This window comes from Furipterus horrens, unplaced genomic scaffold (genome assembly GCF_987537825.1).
Source record: "Furipterus horrens unplaced genomic scaffold, mFurHor1.1.pri manual_scaffold_17, whole genome shotgun sequence".
Taxonomy (NCBI): domain Eukaryota; kingdom Metazoa; phylum Chordata; class Mammalia; order Chiroptera; family Furipteridae; genus Furipterus; species Furipterus horrens.
In genome coordinates, this window is record NW_028327187.1 from 90572263 (window position 1) to 90593105 (window position 20843).

Consider the following 20843-nt stretch of genomic DNA (forward strand, 5'->3'; position numbering starts at 1 on the left):
GCAATTAAGTAGGATGTAGAATTAATCAGTGTCAGAAAAGATTCAATCAATGTTTACTTCATCATTCATTTAATAATTCCTATGTGATGAATGAATTTCTTGTTACCAACACAAAACTAATACAATACATTATGACACAGAGTGAGAACAGTTACGTGAGTCTAGTCACCCTAAGATTTGTGTACAAAATAAAGTATTGTATTTGTTAGGTCACCATATTTGGGTGGTTTGTTCACATCAGTTGATAACCTGAACAAGCCCCAAGCCCCTCAACCAGAGGAGCCCCTAGGGAGGAAGGCAACTTCTCTCTTTCTTCCCTCCATTTCTCAGTGGCTTCACCATTCTCCTAGGTTTGAAACTTACAAAAGCCATTTTATTCATACTTTTTCCCTCATCCCCCAGGACTAGTCAATTGCCAAGCCTTGTCAGTTCCATACTGCTTGTCTCTGCTTCCTCCCCTCCAGGCTGTTATTATCTTGCTTTCCCTCTTTCCTAGATAATCACAGAAGTCTACTAAATTCTCTCTGCCTCTAGGCTCCCTCATTCCAATAGCATGGCCTCTAAATCTTTATTGGTTTTCAAAGCCTAAACACTAGCATTCAAAGTCTTTCCTGGCTCTTACCTTCCTGTAACTGCTAACTGTATGTGTCAACATGGCTGGGATAGAGAGTGCCAAGATATCTGGTCAAACATTACTCTGGTTGTTTCTATGAGGGTGTTTTTAAATGAGATTAACACTGAAATTCATAGACTTTAGGTAAAGCAGAGTGTCCTGTAAGTATGGGTGGGCCTCATCCAATTAGTTGAAGGCCTTAATAGAACAAAAAAAATCAGCCTCCCCTGAGCAAGAGAGAATTCTCTAGCAGACTGTTTTCAGACTTCATCTGCAACATTGGTATTCCTGGTTATACCAGTATATGGTGTAAAGACCAGAACTGTATCATTGGTTCTGCTGAATCTCTAGCCTACTGGCCTTTGGTTTGGAACTGCTCATTGGCTCTCCTGAGTCTCCTGCCAGCCCACCCTGCAGATTTAGAACTTGACAGCCTCCTTAATCATGTGAGGCAGTTCCTTATAATAAATCTCTCTCTCTCTCTCTCTCTCTCTCTCTCTCTCTCTCTCTCTCTCTCTCTCTCTCTCTCTCTCTCTCTCTCCTCTCTCTCTCTCTCCTCTCTCTCTCTCTCTCTCTCTCTCTCTCTCTCTCTCTCTCTCTCTCTCTCTCTCTCTCTCTCTCTCTCTCTCTCTCTCTCTCTCTCTCTTTCTCTCCTACAGCATTTTAGAAGGTGAGAGGTATAATAGAAAAAGTAAAAAAGGAGGGTAAAAATGATCAAGAGTTGGAGAGTGTGGAATGCAATTTATAATAGGATGGTCAGTGAATGCCTCCCTAACTAGGTGACATCTGAATAAAGACTTAAAGGTGAGAGAGTTACTTATGCAGATACGTGGGGGGAGAGAGGTCAAGGCAGCATTATTTGTTTTACAATGAACATTTATTCTAATTGGCCTTCATGATCAGACTGTGGAGACTTAAACTTAATTGGATCATTCTTTTTAAAATCAAGATGATTTTTAACAATCAAGATAATGTTCATTTAGTTTTACATAAGCACTGGGGGCCTTTCTTGCATCTTAATCCAATTCTCCTAGTTATTACTAGGCTTTAAATTGGATTCACAGATACAATGTTTGGATAATTTTTTCTCACTGAGATTTGGTACATTATTCTTGACTGATGCGATTTCCAGGTATCTAAAATGTATAAATCATTTATGGTCTACATGATGATCTGATACTACCCCGTACCTTAAAATGTTTTGTACTTTTGCATGCATAGTGCTCAGTTACAAAGTTCAGGTTGGTCTTTAGATACCAGTATAATAACCAAAGGCGTTTTTGATTACAAATAAACCAGTTTTCAGCAATCTTTTTTTCCCTCTGCTTTCATTGCTTAGAATTAAAAACTATTCTTCTGTGGGAGCTATTAAGCTAAGGGGGATAAAAGAGGGGAAAAATCCATTATTTCTCTTGCCAGAGGGGAGAATTTTTTTCTTGTCCAAATAAAAATTTCCAAGTTTCAAAATGAACGCTGTGAATAGGCTGCTAATTTCCCCCCAATACTCTTTTTGTCTAATTTTTTTGTAGTAATAAAATCCCTGAAATTAAGAAGGTAAAATGATTTCCCAGAAGAGAGACTACCTTACCCAGCTTCTTTTATAGCTAGGTATGGTCATGTGGCTGCATTCTGGTCAACCATATGTGAGCCGAACTGATATGTGCAACTTGTAGGACATGTCCTTAAAAGGGCAGTGTTTGCTACCCCCTTGCTCTTCCTGTTCCTTACTGGGTGGAAAAGAGATGTGCTAATGAGCCATCTTGGACCATGTGCACAAAATTTTACCCAGGCATAGTAATTCCATAAGACAGAGGAGCCTGGGAACCACCATGGTGCTGACAAAGCAGCCCTGGGCTACATATGCCCAGATGTTAAAATGAGGGAGAAATGAGTTGTTTTCTATCATGAAAGTCATTATTATTTTGGCTATCTGAGACAACAGCTAAAACTATATTCTAATTAAAACACAAACACTTAAGCAGAATTACAGAACATTTTGGTTAAAAGACTAAGAAAATGATCAATAAAATTCTCCATTTTCCATTTGCAGTTGAGAGTTGGAAAAAGCACTGATGGATTTTCCTTGATTTATGGTCATAGATATTTTTTGACTAGATTCTTGAAGAAAGGTCCTTGTAATTCTGAGGCTAATGGTCTTTTCACCTCCTCTTAAGACCACCAGTGAATGATTCAGCACAAAGGATCTTAAGTACACACTAAAAAAGCAATGCAAACATATCAGAAAGGGTCCCAAAAAGTCAGGAAGGCTCTCCATGTCATCAGAAAGAGCCTCAAACAAAACAGAAAGGGGCTTAAAGATGTCAGAAAAAGTCTCAATGTCCTTATGTATATAGGGATGGGTCTCAAATGAGTCAAGAAGACATACATATGTCAGTAAGCAGTCAAACAAGTCAGGAAGAATTACAAGTAGGTAGGAAATGGTCACAAACATGTCAGTATGGAGAAGTCAAAAAGAGTCTCAAAGAAGAAGGAAATGCTCCAAGCAGCACAATGGGGTTTGGCAAGAACAAGTGTCTTACCAAAGGCAGCAAAAAGGGAACCAAGAAAAAAGTGGTTGATCCAATTTCTAGAAACATTGGTGTGATGTGAATGCACCAGCTATATTCAATATAAGAAATATTGGAAAAACACTAGTCACAAAAGCTCAAGGAATCAAAATTGCACCTGATGGCTTCAAGGGTCATGTTTTTGAAGTTAGCCTTGCTGATCTGCAGAATGATGAAGATGCATTTAGAAAATCTAAGCTAATTACTCAAGATAGTAAGGGCAAAAACTGCTTTACTAACTTCCATGGCCTGTGACAAATGTGCTCCATGACCTAAAAACGGCAGTCCATGATTGAAGCTCCTGTCAGTGTTAAGACTACTGAGGGTTATTTGCTTCATCTATTCTGTGTTGGTTTTACTAAAAAATTCAGCAATCAGATTTGGAAGAACTCTTACACTCAGCACCAAGAGGTCTGCCAAATCTGGAAAAAGATAACGGATGGAAGTCATTAATAGAGGTGCAAATGACTCAAAAGAAGTGGTCAATAAATTGATTCCAGACAGCATCGGAAAAGACATAGAAAAAATTCGCCAATCTATTTATCAGTTCCATGATGTTTTTGTTAGTAAAGTAAAAATGTTGACAAAACCCAAGTTTGAACTGTGAAAACTCAGGGGACTTCATGATGAAGATAGTAGTTCCCCTACAGCTCCTAGGCCACAAATCTGTACAGCATGTTACTGTACAGAATACTGTAGGTACCTATAACACAATGGTAAGTAATGTATTTGTGTAATGCATTGGGCTACAAAGTCACTAGGCGATATGAATGTTCAGCTCCATTATAATCTTAAAAAATATTTTAGAGAGGGGAAGGGAGGGAGCAAGAGAGGGAGAGAAACATCATGTGCGAGAGATACATTGATTGGCTGCCTCTCTCGCACACCCCCAACTGGGGACCTGGCCCACAACCTAGGCATGTACCCTGACTGGGAATTGAACTGGCAACTTTTTGGTTCACAATCTGGCACACAATCCGCTGAGCCACACCAGCCAGGGCTCAACTCCATTATAGTCTTGAGGGACTATCAATGTATATGCAGTCTGTTGCTGACTGCAATGTCATGCAGTGCATGACTACCACAGAATGGGTCTCACACATACAGAAAGTCTCTAATATGTCAGAAAAGGTCTCAAAAAGTCAGGAAGGAAAAAAATTCATCAGGAATGGTGCCCAACATGTCATAAGTTTTGGTATACTATACTTTCATTTTCATTCAACTCAAAGTATTTTCTAATTTACTTTTTTATTTGCTCTTTGATACAGTAGTTATTTAGGAGCATGTTGTTTAATTTTCTCTTATTTTTGAGTTTTCCAAATTTCTTTCACTTTATTGAATTCTAATATTATTCTATTGTGGTTAGAGAATATAGTTTCTATTATTTCAATCTCTTTTTTTAAAAAAATTCAATCTTTTTAAATTGAGGTTTGTTTTATGGCCTAATATATGGCCTAATTTGGAGAATGTTTCATGTGTACTTGAGAAGAATTTATATTCCACTATTGTTGGGTGGAGTATTTTATGGGTATCTGTTTAGTCTAATTAGTTTATAGTGCTGTTCAAATCTTTTATTTCCTGGTTGTTCTTCTTCCAGTTAGACTTTGTGCCTAATTGTTCTATCCATTATTGAATGGGGACTATTGAAAACTTCAGCTATTATTGTTGACTTGTCTATTTCTTCTTTAATGTTTGTCAATTTTTGCTTCTTGTATTTTGGTTTTTTTAGGTACATGTATGTTAACAATTGCTATATATTCTAGATGTATTAACACTTTTATCATTATAAAATATACTATTTTATTTCTAGTTACTTTTTTGTTTTAAAGTCTTCTAAAAATTTTTATTGATTCATTAATTTTAGAGAGAGGAAGGGAGAGGGAGAGAGAAAGAGAGAGAAACATTGATTTGTTCTTCCACTTATTTATGCACTCACTGGTTGCTTCTTGTATGTGTCCTGACTGGGGATTGAACCCACAACCTTGGTGTGTGGGGATACCATTCTAACCAACTGAGCTACTTGGCCAGGGCTTAAAGTTTATTTTGTTTGATATGACCCATCATTGCTTCCCACCACCAGCTAGTGGCAATGACTAATCTACTTTTTGTCTCTATGGATTTGCCTATTCTGACATTTCATATAAATAGAATCATATAACATGTGGCCTTTTGTCTGGTTTCTTTCCCTTAGTAAAATGTTTTTCAAGATCGATTCATGCTGTAGTATGTATCAGTAATTCATTCCTTTTATGGCTGAATAATATTCCATTGTATGGATATAACACATTCTATTTACCTATTCACCAGTTGATGAATATTTTGGTTGTTTTAACCTTTTGGCTATTATATAATTAATGCCACTATGAACATTTGATCACACGTTTTGTGTGAATAGTTTTAATTTCTCTTGGAGTATATACCTAGGAGTCATATTGCTGGGTCATATGACAAGGAAGGGTTTTAATTACCTCAGGAAGGGTCATAGATAAAACAAGAAGGGTTTCAATCATATAGGAAGGATTCAAATACATCAGGAAGTGTTGCAAACATATTATGAATGCTCTTAAAGAGAGAGGAAGCCCTGGATGGTGTGGCTCAGTGGATTGAGTGCTGGCCTGCAAACCGAAAGGTCGCTGGTTCAATTCCCAGTCAGGGCACATGCCTGGGTTGTGGGCCAAGTTCCCAGTTGGGGGCCTGTGAGAAGCAACCGATTGATGTATTTCTCACACATTGATGTTTCTTTTCTTCTCTTTCTTCCTCTCTTCCCCCTCTCTGAAAATAAGTAAATGAAATCTTTAAAAAAAAAAGAAAAAAAGAGAGAAGAAGTGTCTTAAATGCATCAGAGATCATTGTAAACAAGTCAGTAATAATCTTTTTTAAACCATATCTTTATTAACTCAAGATTCTTTTTTTTTAAAGATTTTATTTATTTACTTTCAGAAAGAAGGGAAGTGAGGGAGAAAGAGAGGGAGAGAAACATTTATTGCTTGCCTCTCACACACACCCAATTGGGGACCTGGCCTGCAACCTAGGCATGTGCCCTGACCAGAAATCAAACCAGCGACCTTTCAGTTTGCAGGCTGGTGCTTAATCCACTGAGCCACACCAGCCAGGGCAAGTCAATAATCTTGACATACAAAGATTTCAAAATATGTTAATAAGGGCTCCAAACTGAGGTGAACATCTTAAATATATCACAAACAGTCTCAAACCTCAAGGAAGGGCATCAAACAATCAGGAAGGTCTCAAATTTGTTAAAAAGGGTCTCAAAAAGTGAGTAGGGTCTCTAATATATAAGAAAGGTTCTTAAATAGTTAAGAAGTGTAGAAACAAGTGAGGGGGGCTCTCAAATATATCAGGAGTCATCTTAACCAATCAGAAAGAGAATCAAATAGTCAGGAGGAATATCTAACACAGCAGGAGACTCAAACAAGTCAGGAAGGGTCTGAAACAGTATGAGAGGGTCTCAAATTAATCAGGGAGCATTTAAAGTATGTCTCTAGTCATCCTAAACAGGCAGGCAAATTAGAAAGGATCTTATATATTAGGAGGGTTCTCAAATCTGTCATAAAGAGTCTCAAACATGTCACAAGGGGTCATAGTTAGAGAGGAAATGTCTCTAACTAATCACAAAGCATCACAAACAAGTCAGAAACAGTTTGAAAGTAGTTAGGAAGAGTTTCAAATAAATACATAGAGGTCTCAAACATAGCAGAAAGGGTCTCACACAAGTCATGAAGAGTCTCATGCAAGTCAGAAAGGGTTTCAAACACATCAAACAGTGCCTCACATCATCAAAAAAGTTTGGAACAGAAAGAGCCTCAACTTTGTAATCGTTCAAACATGGCAGGAAATCTCAAATAGTCAGGAAGAGTCTTATCATGTCAGTGTTTCAGACATGGCAAGAAGTGTCACAAAGGGAAAGGAAAGACCTGAAATACCTCATGAATCTTCTCAAACTGACTAGAAGAACTTTAACATTGTCAGTAAGATATACAAAGAAGTAGGGAATTGTCTTAGGGAAGTCAGAAAAGGTTGCTAATATATGTTGCAAAGTCTCAAAAAGTCATGAAGACTCTCAAACCTGCCAGGAAGAATCTTAAATATATAGGGAAGTTTCTCAAATACATTAGAACATCTCAAATATATCAAGAGGAGTTTCAAACATAATAGGAAAGGATTGGACCTTGTCAGGAAAGATCCAGAACAAGGAGGGAGGAAGAGTTTCATATATATGAGGAAGCATCACAAACAGACCCGGAAGTTTCTCAAAGTAGTAAGGAAAGATTATAAGAAAGTCATTAGAGTTGGGGCGGGTCTAAAGTAAGTTAGAAAAGATCTCATAAATGTCAGAAAGAATCCCAAAAATGTTATGAAAAATCTCAAATATGTCAGGAAGAATCTCAAATATTCAGGAAATGTCTCAAAGTTACATCAGGAAGATTATCCAATATATCAGGAAGAATAGCAAATGTGTCATATTTGAAAGCCTTTCTGCCTCAGACAGAGAGAAAGAAATATAAATATCTCTGGAAGGGTCTCAAACTTGTGAGGAAAGGTTTCAAGTAAGTTGACAAGGGTCTGAAGCAAGTAAAAAAAAAAAAAAAAGGTTCCTAATATGTCAGGAAGAGCCACACAGAAGTCAAGGATGCTCTAAAACTTGTCAGGAAGGTATTTAAATACATCAGGAAGGTTCTCAAAAATGTGAGGAAGAGTCTCAAACATGACAGCAAGGGTATTAAGCTTTTCAGGAATGGTCCAGAACAGAGAAGAAGAGTCTCAGATTGGACCACAAAGATTCAAAGTAGTCAGGAAGAGCTTTAATTTTGTCAATAGGGTATCAAACAAAAAGAAAGGGTCTCAAATACATCCAGAAGGGTATAAAAGATTTCAATAAAGGTCTCAAATAGAGAAGTGCCTCAAGCATATCAGAGAAAGTCTCAAATCTATCATGAAGAGTCTGAAACAAATCATGAAGAGTCTGAAACAAATCATGAAGACTCAAACTTTTCAGGAGGAGTCTTAATACACAAGGAAGGTTCTTAAACACATCCTGAAGGGTCTCAAACACAAAAGGATTAGTCTTAAACTTGTCAGGAAGTGTTTGGAACAGAGAGAGAGTCTTAAATACATGAGGAATTATCTCAAACAAGTCAGGAGGGTTCTCAAAGTCGTTAAGAAGAACAATGAGTTAGTAAGGGTCTCAAACAGAAGTGTCTCAGTGCTAAGAGTGTCACCATGTTAGGAATGATCTCAAAAGTCAATATGGGTATCAAATTCATCAGGAAGAATCCCAGCTACATCAGTAGGAGTAGTCGTCGTCGGCAGCCGTCCGTCTCGAGAGACGATGGTGTAGCTTCTTAAGAGTTTACCTGCACCGCCGAGAATGGCTGTGCAGTCCAACTCGGGAGTGACACGGTATCTGTCTCCTCCCGTGTTGAATCGACATCTTGTGATGACGCTGGAGTGTCCTCTCCAGGAGTAGTAAACATGTAAAAAAAGGACTCAAACATATCAGAAAGTATGACAGAAAGGAAGAGTCTCAAATACATCAAGAATATTCTCAAACAATTCTGTAAGTGTTTCAGTCTTTAGGAAGAGCTTTAAAGACATCAGTGAAGGTTTCAACAGAGATAAAGGATCTCAGATTCCTCAGGCACCGTTTAAAATACATCTGGAAGGGTCTGAAAAGTGTCCAAAAGAATTTCAGACAAGTCAGGATGAGTCTCAAATACGTCAGAAAGGGTGTCAAGTAAATCAAGGAGTCTCTCAAGATGTTAGAGTGAATCTCAAATAGGATAGGAAGAGTCTCAAACATGGTCTCCAAGTTGTCAGGCAGAGCTCTAAATATGTCTGGAAGGATACTTCCTTCCATACAGACAGGAAGAGTCTCAAACATGTTAAGAAGCATGTCAAAGTCCTCAGGACTAATCTTAAATACATCAGGGTTTCGAATACATCAGGATGGGTCTTAAGTACCTCAGGAAGTATTTCATCAAGTCAGAACTATTTCAAACATGCCAGGAAGGGTCGCAAACAAGTTACGAAAGGTCCCATACAAATTAGGAAGGGTATCTTATCCCTCAATGTCTGAAAGAGGTGAGGGAAGAGCTTAAATAAGTCAGAAAGAGTCTCCAACAAGTCAGAAATCTCAAATGTGTCAGTAAGATCTTAGCTTAGACACAACAGTTCATTTCTAAGGAAATGCTTTCAACCACTCTTTCATCACCATGATGATCCTGAGTCTCTAGTTGTATGCTCTGATGTGCTCAGAATTTCAGAAAGGGCCAAAACCAGAACTATGTGGCTGTTTTCTCTCCTCCATCCCCCCTCCCATATTTGCTTTATGGCCAATTGATAGCATGCCAGACTCTTCTGACATAACTTACAGGTCACGTCAAAGAGCCAAAGCCAGTGTTTACTTCTTTCTCCATGCCTTTATATCACAGCTGTCAGCTGGGATCTTTTCAAAAGCAAAAGGAATCCAAGCCTAGAAGCACCTAAGGTTTTTCTAAAGGACCTTTGTTTTTGATAACCTATGTTATAACAAAGTTAATAGCACTTTAGAATTCTATACAAAGAAATTTAGTGAGCAGAACTGCCATCATTTTTTAATAGAAAACAAGGAAAGGGTATCTTTTTTTTTTTTTTAGTTTTTATTTATTTAAATGCATAGTTGCATAGTCCATTTTATCCACAAATTTATAAAATAAAAGTCAAATATATAGCAAGACTGCTGGAAAGGAGAATATTAAAACCACATAGTGTAAAAGAGAAAAGAGTGAGCTCCGAAATCGAGGCTAATAGGTTTCTAGAAGTGTGCATACGGTGGACCTGGAGTAAGAGGGCCAAGCCCTGGTGTACTTGGGCTGGAGAGCTGATCTTCCCTGCTGAGAGCAGCTCCTGAGTTAGAGGTTCCCATTATGTCCATTTTACAGAGGTTTTCCCAAATGAGGCCATGTGGTTCTTCTGTGGCTGAGACCAGCACTGTCTCCAAGGAGATCCCCAGTGTCTGCCTGCAGGAGTAGCTTTGGTGTTCAGAGTCTTGAAGTGGATCTCACTGGGCTATAGTCACGGTGGGTCAGCAGGGCTGTGCTCCTTCCTGGGGGTTTGAGGGAAGAATCTGTTTCTTTGCCTTTCCTGGGGTCCAGGAGTTTTCTACATTCCTTGGCTCGTGGCCCCTCCCATCTTCAAAGCCAGCAGCCACAGTACTCTGGCCTCTACTTCCATCACCACATCTTCTCTCAGGAAAGGCTCTTGTGTAGAAATTAAACCATGTCATGCATGTGATTAGCAGTTTACACCCTCTTTCAGTGGAAAATAAACAGTGTTCATCATAGCTGAGTTCTCCACTTCCTTGTTTATAAATGTGACTGGGCGTCTTTATCAATCATTTATTTACTGTAAACACTCCGATTAGAAGCAAATGTCTTTATGTAAAACTCACATTGCCCAAGCTTGCCACTAAGTTTGTACTTTTTAGCTCTAGGAAACAACCACCACCACCACCAACAAACCCCCACTCTCCTAGACTGTGTTTTAGATAATGTTAAAGAAAACGTGAGCATCCATAATTGTTGGTTAAAGGGTAAGAGAAGGAAAGATGTGGAAAGATGTTATGCCTTAAAAGTAAAGAATTAAGGAAATAATACCTTGGAAAAGAATACTAATAGTGTCTCAAGTCTCAAGAATTATTGCACATGAGAACAGTATTGTATTACAATTTGTCAAATTAATAACTACAATAATTAAAAATAGATGATCTAATTTGCTCTCATAAATTATTTTTGAGAACCATTGACTCACACCAAGATGGCGTTTTTGCAGTGAACACTTAGTTCTGTCCTGGTTTCTCCTCCCATCCAGCCTCAGGGTGGGGGGCTAGACTCTGATTCCCCAGGCCCTGATCTAGTCAGCCAGGGTGGTCCAAAGAGATCACTTCCAGAGATATACTGAGTACTTTTATGGTGTGTTCTTTGAAATCTCTATCTTTATCTATGGACCAAGTACTGGGGAAACAGGGAAACTAATGCGGATTAAAGATGGCTACAAATTCTTTGTTGCTCCCCTCATTAACAGGTGGAGTTTATTTCCCCTCCCACTGTATCTGGGAAGGTCTTATGATTCTTTAACCAATAGAAATGTGGCAGAAGTGATGCTGTGTCAGTCATAGGCCCTGAGAACTGGCAGCTTCTATTTTGCTCTTGGAACACTTTCTCTCAGAACTCAGCTACCTTGGAGTGAGAAGCCAAAATATCATGGCAAGGCCATGTGTAGCTACTGGGGACAACAGCCCTAGCTGAGCGCCTAGCCAACTGTTGGCATCAACTGCCTGCTATATGTGTGATCCATCTTGGTTGTTCCAGCCCAATTCAACCACCGAATCACTGTTAACCTAGGCGAATAGCAGATAGAGTAAAAGAAGCTCCCAGTTGAGCCAAGTCGACCCACAGTAGAGCACTGCAACAATTAAGAATGAGCTGCCCTTAACAGTTGCCAGGTACTGTGCCAAATATAAATTATTTAATCTCCCCAAACAACCCCAGGAAAGAGGAGCCATTGTATTAAGTTGTTTGACCAATGAAGAAACTGAGCTTCATAAAGTTTAAGTATCTGACAAAGTGAGTGAATAGTGGTGCCAATACTCAAACTCAGGCCTGATTTCAAAGCATACCTCTCTGCCTTCCAAATGATCTGCTTTAGTCAGATTAATCAAAAGGGAATTCCCATGCACTTTGCTAGGCAAAAAATATTGATCTACATTAAAAAAAACATACTCAGAGATCAACCAAATGTTCCCAAGAACATTAAAAAAAAACCCTTTTTTACTCTGGAACATTTCCAAACATATATATTAGTAGTACAGTACAGGAACCACCATGTACCTATGACCGAGTTTCAACAATTATGAACAGATGGCCAATCTTTTAAAAAAATATTTTATTGTTTATGTTATTACCATTGCCCCAATTTCCCCCTTTGCCCCCTCCACCCATTCCACCCCTCATTCCCACAGTCAATCTCCACACTGTGGCCCATGTTCGTGGCTCATGCATATATATTCTTTGTTCCCTTTATCATCTTTCAACCGGTCCCCCCACCCTCCTCCCCTCTTACAGCTGTCAGTCTGTTCCATGTTTCTATCAGATGGCCAATCTTATTTCATGTGCATTCCCAGCTACTTCTCTCACCCCATCTTGAGATTATCTTAAAGTAGATCCCAGACATTATTCATCTGGAAATATTTAAAGATGTATCTCTAGTCCCCGCCGTAGCTGCCGCTGAGCCCTCCCTCCCCTTCTCTGAGCAGAAGATGGCTGTGCCTCCCATGTATACTGATCTTGGCAAACCCGCCAGGGACGTCTTCACCAAGGGCTATGGATTTGGCTTAATAAAACTCGAGTTGAAAACAAAATCTGAGAATGGACTGGAATTTACGAACTCAGGTTCAGCCAACACCGAGACCACCAAAGTGACAGGCAGCCTGGAAACCAAGTACAGGTGGACCGAGTATGGCCTGGCGTTCATGGAGAAGTGGAACACCGACAACATGCTGGGCACTGAGGTCACGGTGGAAGACCAGCTTGCACGTGGACTGAAGCTAACCTTCGATTCATCCTTCTCACCAAACACTGGGAAAAAGAATGCTAAAATCAAGACAGGGTACAAACGGGAGCACATCAATCTGGGCTGCGATGTGGATTTCGACATTGCCGGGCCTTCAATCCGAGGTGCTCTGGTGCTGGGTTATGAGGGCTGGCTGGCGGGCTACCAGATGAATTTTGAGACTGCAAAGTCTTGAGTGACCCAGAGCAACTTTGCGGTTGGCTACAAGACGGATGAATTCCAGCTTCACACCAATGTAAACGACAGGACGGAGTTTGGTGGCTCCATTTATCAGAAAGTGAACAAGAAGTCGGAGACCACCGTCAATCTTGCCTGGACGGCAGGAAACAGTAACACTCGCTTCGGAATAGCAGCCAAGTAAGTATCAGATCGACCCCGATGCCTGCTTCTCGGCTAAAGTGAACAACTCCAGCCTGATCGGGCTCGGATACACTCAGACACTAAAGCCAGGTATCAAACTGACGCTGTCAGCGCTGCTGGATGGCAAGAATGTCAATGAGGGTGGCCACAAGCTTGGTTTAGGACTGGAATTTCAAACATAAATGAAGACTGTACAATCGTTTAATTTTAAACTATTTTGCAGCATAGCTACCTGCAGAATGTAGTGTACCTTTTAATGTTGTATGTTTGGGATGCAAGTATTGCTAAATATCATGTTAGACCTCCAGGTTTAAAGATGATTCAGCTTTAAGGTGTTACCCTTTCAGAGGTACAGAAGAAACCCGATTTCAAAAAAGGTCCTTTCAGCTGTAGTCTTGGGGGGCCTTGGCAGCCCCTCTAGAGATGCCAGGTTTCTTTTTTTTATCTAGAAATGGCTGCAAGTGGAAGCTGATGATTTGTAAGCATTTTGTAAATTTGTATTGCTTCAATGAATGAAATTGTGACTTCCTGAGAATTGAACCTTGATTTCCTACCCTAACTGAGGGAGGTTCACTGTTTGATGGTGTGTACAAACTCATCTGAAGGGACTTTTTAAAGACAGATCTTTATGACCTGTTTCCACCCCAGTCCATCACCTCTTTTACACCAAAAGTAGTCTGCAGGGTGTGGTAGATGTTTCTTTTGTGCCATTTTGGGGTGGAGAAGGTGGATGTGATGAAGCCAATAATTCAGGACTTAATTCCCTCTCACGTTGTGGTTTTTTGCCCTTGCACCAGAGTATAAAATAGCTTCTAAGAGCTCCAGCTGCAAGCTGGGAAGAGTCTCTGTGACTGTAAGCACATGGTGACAACACTCGGAACCTAAATTAGACTTCTGTTGTATTCTCGCCACTCAGTTTATTTTTTAGCAGTTTAATGGGTACATCATAGAGTCCTCCATTGTGTGGAATTAGATCATCCCTTTCAAATGCTGTAATTAACATCACTGAAAATAAAACTTGAATAAAATACTGAAACCTCAAAAATAAAGATGTATCTCTAAATATAAAAAACTTTTTTCAAATATAACCATTATCACAACTACAAAATATTGACAATTTCTTCATATCATTTATATCCAGTCAGTGTTCAAAATATTCCACACTGTTTCATAATTATTTTTTACAATTGGTTTAAAAAAAAGCACCCCAAGTGTCGATTTCTTATTACTATTTACAAGACGTCATTTGAGCCAAACTGACAACATATGCCAGGGAGCAAAATCTCAAATGTTCCCTGATTTCCAATTTTTAAACATACGGGACTGGGAGGAAAACGATAGGCCCATGTTCTCTTTGAGGGTGCTGAGTTGAATCCACATTTCCCAAAGAATCAGACTAGATCTTAGGTACAATTCACAAAATAAAATCATTCATTCATACAGCATTCCTGGGAATCTATGCCCATTTTAAGGGTATTTGAATATTTTGTATTTTGCACTAAAGTCTTTAAAAATTTTTTTAATAAAAATTTTAAGATTTTATTTATTTTTAGAGAGAGGAGAAGGGACAACGAAAGAGAGGGAGAGAACTATCAATGGGTTGCCTCTCAAACACGCCCCAACCAGAAACTGAACCCCCACCCCAGGCATGTGCCCTGACCAGAAATCAAATTGGCGACCTTTCTTGTTGCAGGATGACACCCAACTAACTGAGCCACACCAGTCAGGGCAAGTCTTTTTACATTTGAGAAAAATATCAAAAATAAAATTCAACCAAATTAATTTGATCTAATTATTTTTATTAAGGGATACATGAATTGGATGGCATTCCATCTAGCAACTAGAAGGCGGTTCCAGGGGATTGTAGAAAATAGACAGTTTTTATAGGGAGAAGGGTGGGGCAAGGGAGCCATTAACCAAGGGAGAGAAAGGATTATCTTTGGCCCCAGACATCGTTTCTTTGGGAGAAAGAGAACAGGAAAAGTTTTCATCATGCAGATTGCCTCTTCTTTCTATGGAGGATGAAGAGCGTGCATATGACAGATTAACCTTACTTGACTAGAAAATTCTACAATGGTTGATTAAGATTATGTTTCTGGGAGAGACTGAAACTGCAATTAGATCAAGTATAGAATCTAGGTTTACTATCATGGACTCTTAGAATAAGTGATGCCATTCTTGGCTTGTGGTTTCTCTTTTTGAAATTTAATTTTTATTTATTGTTTTTGAGAGAGAGAGAGAGAGAGAGAGAGAGAGAGAGAGAGAGAGAGAGAGAGAGAGATCAATTTGCTGTTCCACTTATTTATGCATTCATTGGTTGATTATTTTATGTGTGCCGACCAGATCTGCAACCTTGGAACATCTGGATGACACCCTAACCAATTGAGCTACCTGGACAGGGCTGTGGTTTTCTCTTTAACAATTTCTTCAAACTAGGAACCAGACAGGGTCCCTCACTGCATGTGGTTGATACATCTCTTAAGTCTTTTTGATAGGCTACCCCTTCCTTATATTCTTGCTATTTGCTGAAAAAAACTGACGCATTTGCCCTGGAAAATTTCCCAGTCAGTATTTGGCTGATTGCATCCATCTTTTTTTTTTTTTTTACATAATAATTTTATAGTTTATTATTAAAGATTGTAAATAAACAGCCATATGAGGAGGTACATAGGGTCCTGAGTAGAGAGGTCTGCCCCCATAGAATTGGAGTGTGTCACACTCCCATCATCTTTTTTAAAGTACATTTTTATTGATTATGCATACAGTTGTCCTAGTTTCTTTCCCTTTGCCCCCCTCCACCTGGTACCACACCTTCCCTCCAGATATTCCCCTCCTTAGCTTCACCCTTTCCTATCCTATTAACATCCCCATCTATTTTGTTCCTACCAGTTATGCTTCTTGATCCCTGCACCATTTCCCCCTTTCTCTCCTTTCCCCCTCCCAGCTGATAACCTTCCAAATGATCCCCATACCTATGATTCTGTTCACGTTCTGGTTGTTTGCTTAGTTTGTTTTTGTTTTTATATTTTAGATTCAGTTGTTGATAGTCGTGAGTTTGTTGTCATTTTAATGTTCATAGTTTTGATCTTTTTCTTAAATAAGTCACTTTAACATTTCATGTAATAATGGCTTGGTGATGATGAATTCCTTTAGCTCTACCTTGTCTGGGGAGCACTTTATCTACCCTTCCATTCTACATGATAGCTTTGCTGGATAGAGTAACTTTGGCTGTAGGTCCTTTCTTTTCATCCCTTTGAATACTTCTTGCCAGTCCCTTCTTTCCTGCAGTTTCTTTTGATAAATCAGCTGATAGTCTTATGAGAATTCTTTTGTAGGTAACTCTGCTTTTCTCTTGCTGCTTTAAAAATTCTCTATCTTTTACCTTTGGCATTTTAATTATGATGTGTCTTGGTGTGGTCCCCTTTGGGTCCAACTTGTTTGGGACTCTCTGTGCTTCCTAGACTTGTATGTCTATTTCCCTCACCAAATTAGGGAAGTTTTATTCCTCTCCTCCTTCTGGCATCCCTATTATTCGGATGTTGGTACATTTAAAGTTGTCCCAGAGGTTCTTAATCCTCTCCTCATTTTTTTCAAATCTTGTTTCTTCTGTTCCAAGTGAATGTTTATTTCTCCCTTTTGTTCCAAATAGTTTATTTGAATCCCAGCTTCCAACCTATCATTGTTGGTTCCCTGCATATTTTTCTTTATTTCGCTTTGTATAACGTTCACTTCTTCCTTTATTTTATGGCTATACTCAATCATTTCTCTGAGCACCCTGATCACCAGTGTTTTGAACTCTTCATCTGATAGGTTGGTTATCTCTCTTTCGTTTAGTTCTTTTTCTGATGGTTTGTTCTGTTCTTTCATTTGGGCCATATTTCTTTGCCTCCTCAACTTGGCAGCCTCCCCGTGTTTGTTTCTGTGTATTGGGTAGAGCTGCTTTGATTCCATGTCTTGGTAGTATGGCCTAATGTATAGGTGTCCTACAGGGTCCAGTGTCACAGCCTCCCCTATCACCTAAGCTGGGTACTTGAGGTGTGTCCTCCGTGTGGGCTGAGTACACCCTCTTATAGTTGAGCCTTGGTTGTTGTTGGCAGGTCAAAGGGAGGGATTTACCCAGGCCAGTCAGCTGCAAGGACCTGCTCCCTTCTGTGGAGGATCAGCTGTGCAGGGTCAGAGTGCTGGTGTTCCTATGTGGTCTGTAGCTGTCCATTGGATGCACTGGCCCTGGAGTTTCCTGGGCAATGCAGGCCAAGGTCAGCCTTCACCTGTGTTTTGCTTGGGGTGCCCTCTGTGAGCTATAAAGCAATCTGAGATGGCTGCTACTTGTCCTGGGCTCCCCGAGGCCAGCTATTGCTTATTTTATAGGATTTAGGAAGTTGTGAAGCGTGAGCCAAGACCAGCCATTCATATAAAAAAGCAGCTTGGGTGGGCCTGTAAGTTGAGTGGGATGGAGTCTCTGGGGATCTCCAAGGCAGGCCAAACAGTGTTACCCGGATTGATGGAGTCTCAGATATGGCACCAGCTTGCTGGCTCTGTGGGGGGAGGGTTTAGAAAAGACTGGTTCCAGACACTTCAGTTTTGCCCTGTATAACACTGGAGCCTTTAATGCTGTTACCCCAGTGCTAGAGCTCAGAGGGAGTGAGTCTGAGTAGGTGAGTCTGGCATGGGTTCTTTAAGAGCATCTGCTTGGAGCTCCTTCTGGAAGTTTCTTCCACCAAGTCAATGCCCACTGGTTTTTGTGGCCAGCACTGGAACCCTGGGATGGGGGGCCTGGTGTGGGGTTGGGACTCCTCACTCCTGAGATATCCCTCCTGAATTTTTATCCACCACATGTAGGTGAGAAACCAGCCCATTTTGCATCTGAACCCCTCCTACCTGTCTCGATGCATGTGGTTTCTTTAATTCCATAGTTAGACTTCCATTCAATTTATTCATGATGGTTCTGGCTGATGGTTGTTCTATATTTTAGTTGTGATTTTGATGTGGTTGTGCGAAGAGGTGAGCCATGTCTGCCTAGGTCGCCATCTTTTTCTTTCTTTCTTTTTTTAAAAATTGTTTTTCTATTATAGCTGTCCCATTTTCCCCCTTTGCTCTCCCCTGCTCTGCCCATCTCCCCCGTCTCCCACAGTAAATCCCCATTTAGTTGTCCATGTCCATGGGTCATTTATACTAGTTCTTTGACTAGACCCTTCCCCTTCTTTCCCTCCAGACAAGTAAAGCTGAAGGAGTTCATCACTACCAAACCAGTATTACAAAAAATGTTAAAGAGATTAAGAAGAAGAAAAAAATTAAAATATGAATAAGAAAATATCACAAAGAAAAATCTCACTGACAAAGACAAACAAATAATAAAAACCGTAGATTAACCAACATTTAAGTTAGTACAAAGGTTAAAATGCAAAAGTAGGAAGATCATGTGTAATTACAACAGTAAATTTTGGGATACACATATACACATACAAGTAGTAAAAAATAATGACAAAAACATAAACGTGGGGGGGTGAATAAAAATGATAGTGATTTTAGCATGTGTTTGAACTCAAGCAACCATCAACTTAACCCTTCGTAATTTGAAATTTGGATCAACATGAGAAAAAATTATATCAATATATAACCTGAGGTACAAAAAAAAAAGAACAAAACATAAAATATGAATTATTCTATTGTTATTTGCATTTATAGCCATCAAAAAAAGAGTCACCAGGAGCGATGCTGGTACTTTTGGGAAAATTTGTCAGCATCACTCACAGCGATGATGGCACTCAAAGGGTTAAAATAGACTACTATAAATGTAATTGGTGTGCATGAAGCACATTGTAACCACAAACCAAAAATCTCAAAAGATACACAAGAAATAAAGAGAAAGGATTCTAAACACAACACTATAGAACTTATCAACATACAAGAGAAGAGAGCAAGAGAACAAGAAAGGACAGAGAACTACAAAAATAATCAGAAAACAATTAATAAACTGGCAATAACTATATATCTATCAACAATTACTCTAAATGTAAGTGGATTAAGTGCTTTAATCAAAAGACAAATGAATAAAGAAGCTGTGGTACACATATATAATGGAATATTACTTGGCCATAAAAAATGAAATATTACTATTTGCAATGACATGTATGGCCCTGGGGATATTATGCTGAGTGAAATAAGTCAGAGAGTGAAAGAAAAATACCATATGATTTCACATATATGTGGAAGCTATAAAACAAAATAAATGAACAAACAAAATAGGAACAAGCCCATAGATACAGGAACAAACCGATGGTTGCCAGGTGGGAGGGATGTTGGGGGGGTTGGGTGAAAAAGGTGAAGGCATTAAGAAATAGAAATTGGCAGTTACAAAACAGTCACAGGGATGTAAAGTACAGTTTAGGAAATATAGTCAATAATATTATAATAACTATACAGGTGGGTGCAAGATTTATCGAGAGGAACACTTCATATGTTATATAAATGTCTAACCACTATGCTGTACACCTGAAATAAATATAATACTATATGTCAACTGTAACTGAAAAAAAAACAATTTTAAGTTCCATCAATCTTTCACCTAATGAAAAACATTGCTTTGATCGATTATTTCATTGTCTTATAAATTTGTGAGATTCTAATTCTGTCATTTCTCCTACTTTATTAGTGAGAATTTTTCTATAATAAATAATTTTCTCTTTGGACACCCTGAGCTACAGTTCATATACGAAAGGCGGAATAAGTGCTTGATTCCTCACCTTATTGTTTAAAGGTGACCAAAGAACTTAAAAAAAACTCACTGCGGACCTGTGGATTTGAGCATATTTGATGTATTTCAATCCATCGCATTCATTATTTCTTTTTAATTCCTCACTTCTAGGAGTTTCACGGAGACATAATTCATATACCACACAATTCACCTGTTTAAATTGCACAGTTCAATGGTTTTTAGTATATTCATAGAGCTGTGCAATTATTACCATATTATAATTTTAGAACATTTTCATCATGCCAAAAAGAAACGTTATACCTATTAGGACTCACTCCCCATTCCCCCTAAGTTTCCCATAACCTAGACTACCACAGATCTATTTTCTGTTTCTATGGATTTTCCTATTCTGGACATTTCATATAAATGGAATTGCACATGTGGCTTTTGTCTAGTTTCTTTTCCTTAGTATATTGTTTTCAAGGTTCATCCATCCGTTGGTGTTTTCCAAAAGTCGCCTTCATTAACATAAACCTAGTTGTGGTGGAAAGGGGATTGTTATGAATAACAATACCCATTTCACCTTAATGGCTCTGATGTGTTTTTTTTTTTTTTCAGGAACTGAGGACAAGAGGCCAAATGTTATAACAAAAGATGTTCCCATTGCTATAATGGTCAGGAAATTCCAAGGGTTTGGGGAGCTGTGAACTAGGAACTATGAATGAAGGCCCAGTATATACTCAAAATATATTTTGGTCATCTGAATAACCAAATATATATATATATATAATGACCCCTGGCTGGTTTGGCTCAGTGGATTGAGTGTCGGCCTGCGAGCTAAGTGTCGCTGGTTTGTTCGATCTTCCAGTCAGGGCACATCAGAGAAGGAAAACTCTTATTCCAAAAAACCTCCGCTGCCTTGCGGCATACCTCTTCAGGGGAAAGGCTAAGGGAGTAAACCCCGACAGAAAATCCGGAGCCG

At 39.1% G+C, this 20843-nt stretch overlaps 2 pseudogenes; both read left to right on the forward strand.

The window, feature by feature from the left end:
- The first annotated feature begins 3124 nt into the window (after positions 1-3124).
- On the forward strand, positions 3125-3889 carry LOC149991575 (small ribosomal subunit protein eS1 pseudogene; annotated as a pseudogene).
- Positions 3890-12493: 8604 nt separating this feature from the next.
- Positions 12494-13769, forward strand: LOC149991576 (non-selective voltage-gated ion channel VDAC1 pseudogene; annotated as a pseudogene).
- Positions 13770-20843: the final 7074 nt, after the last annotated feature.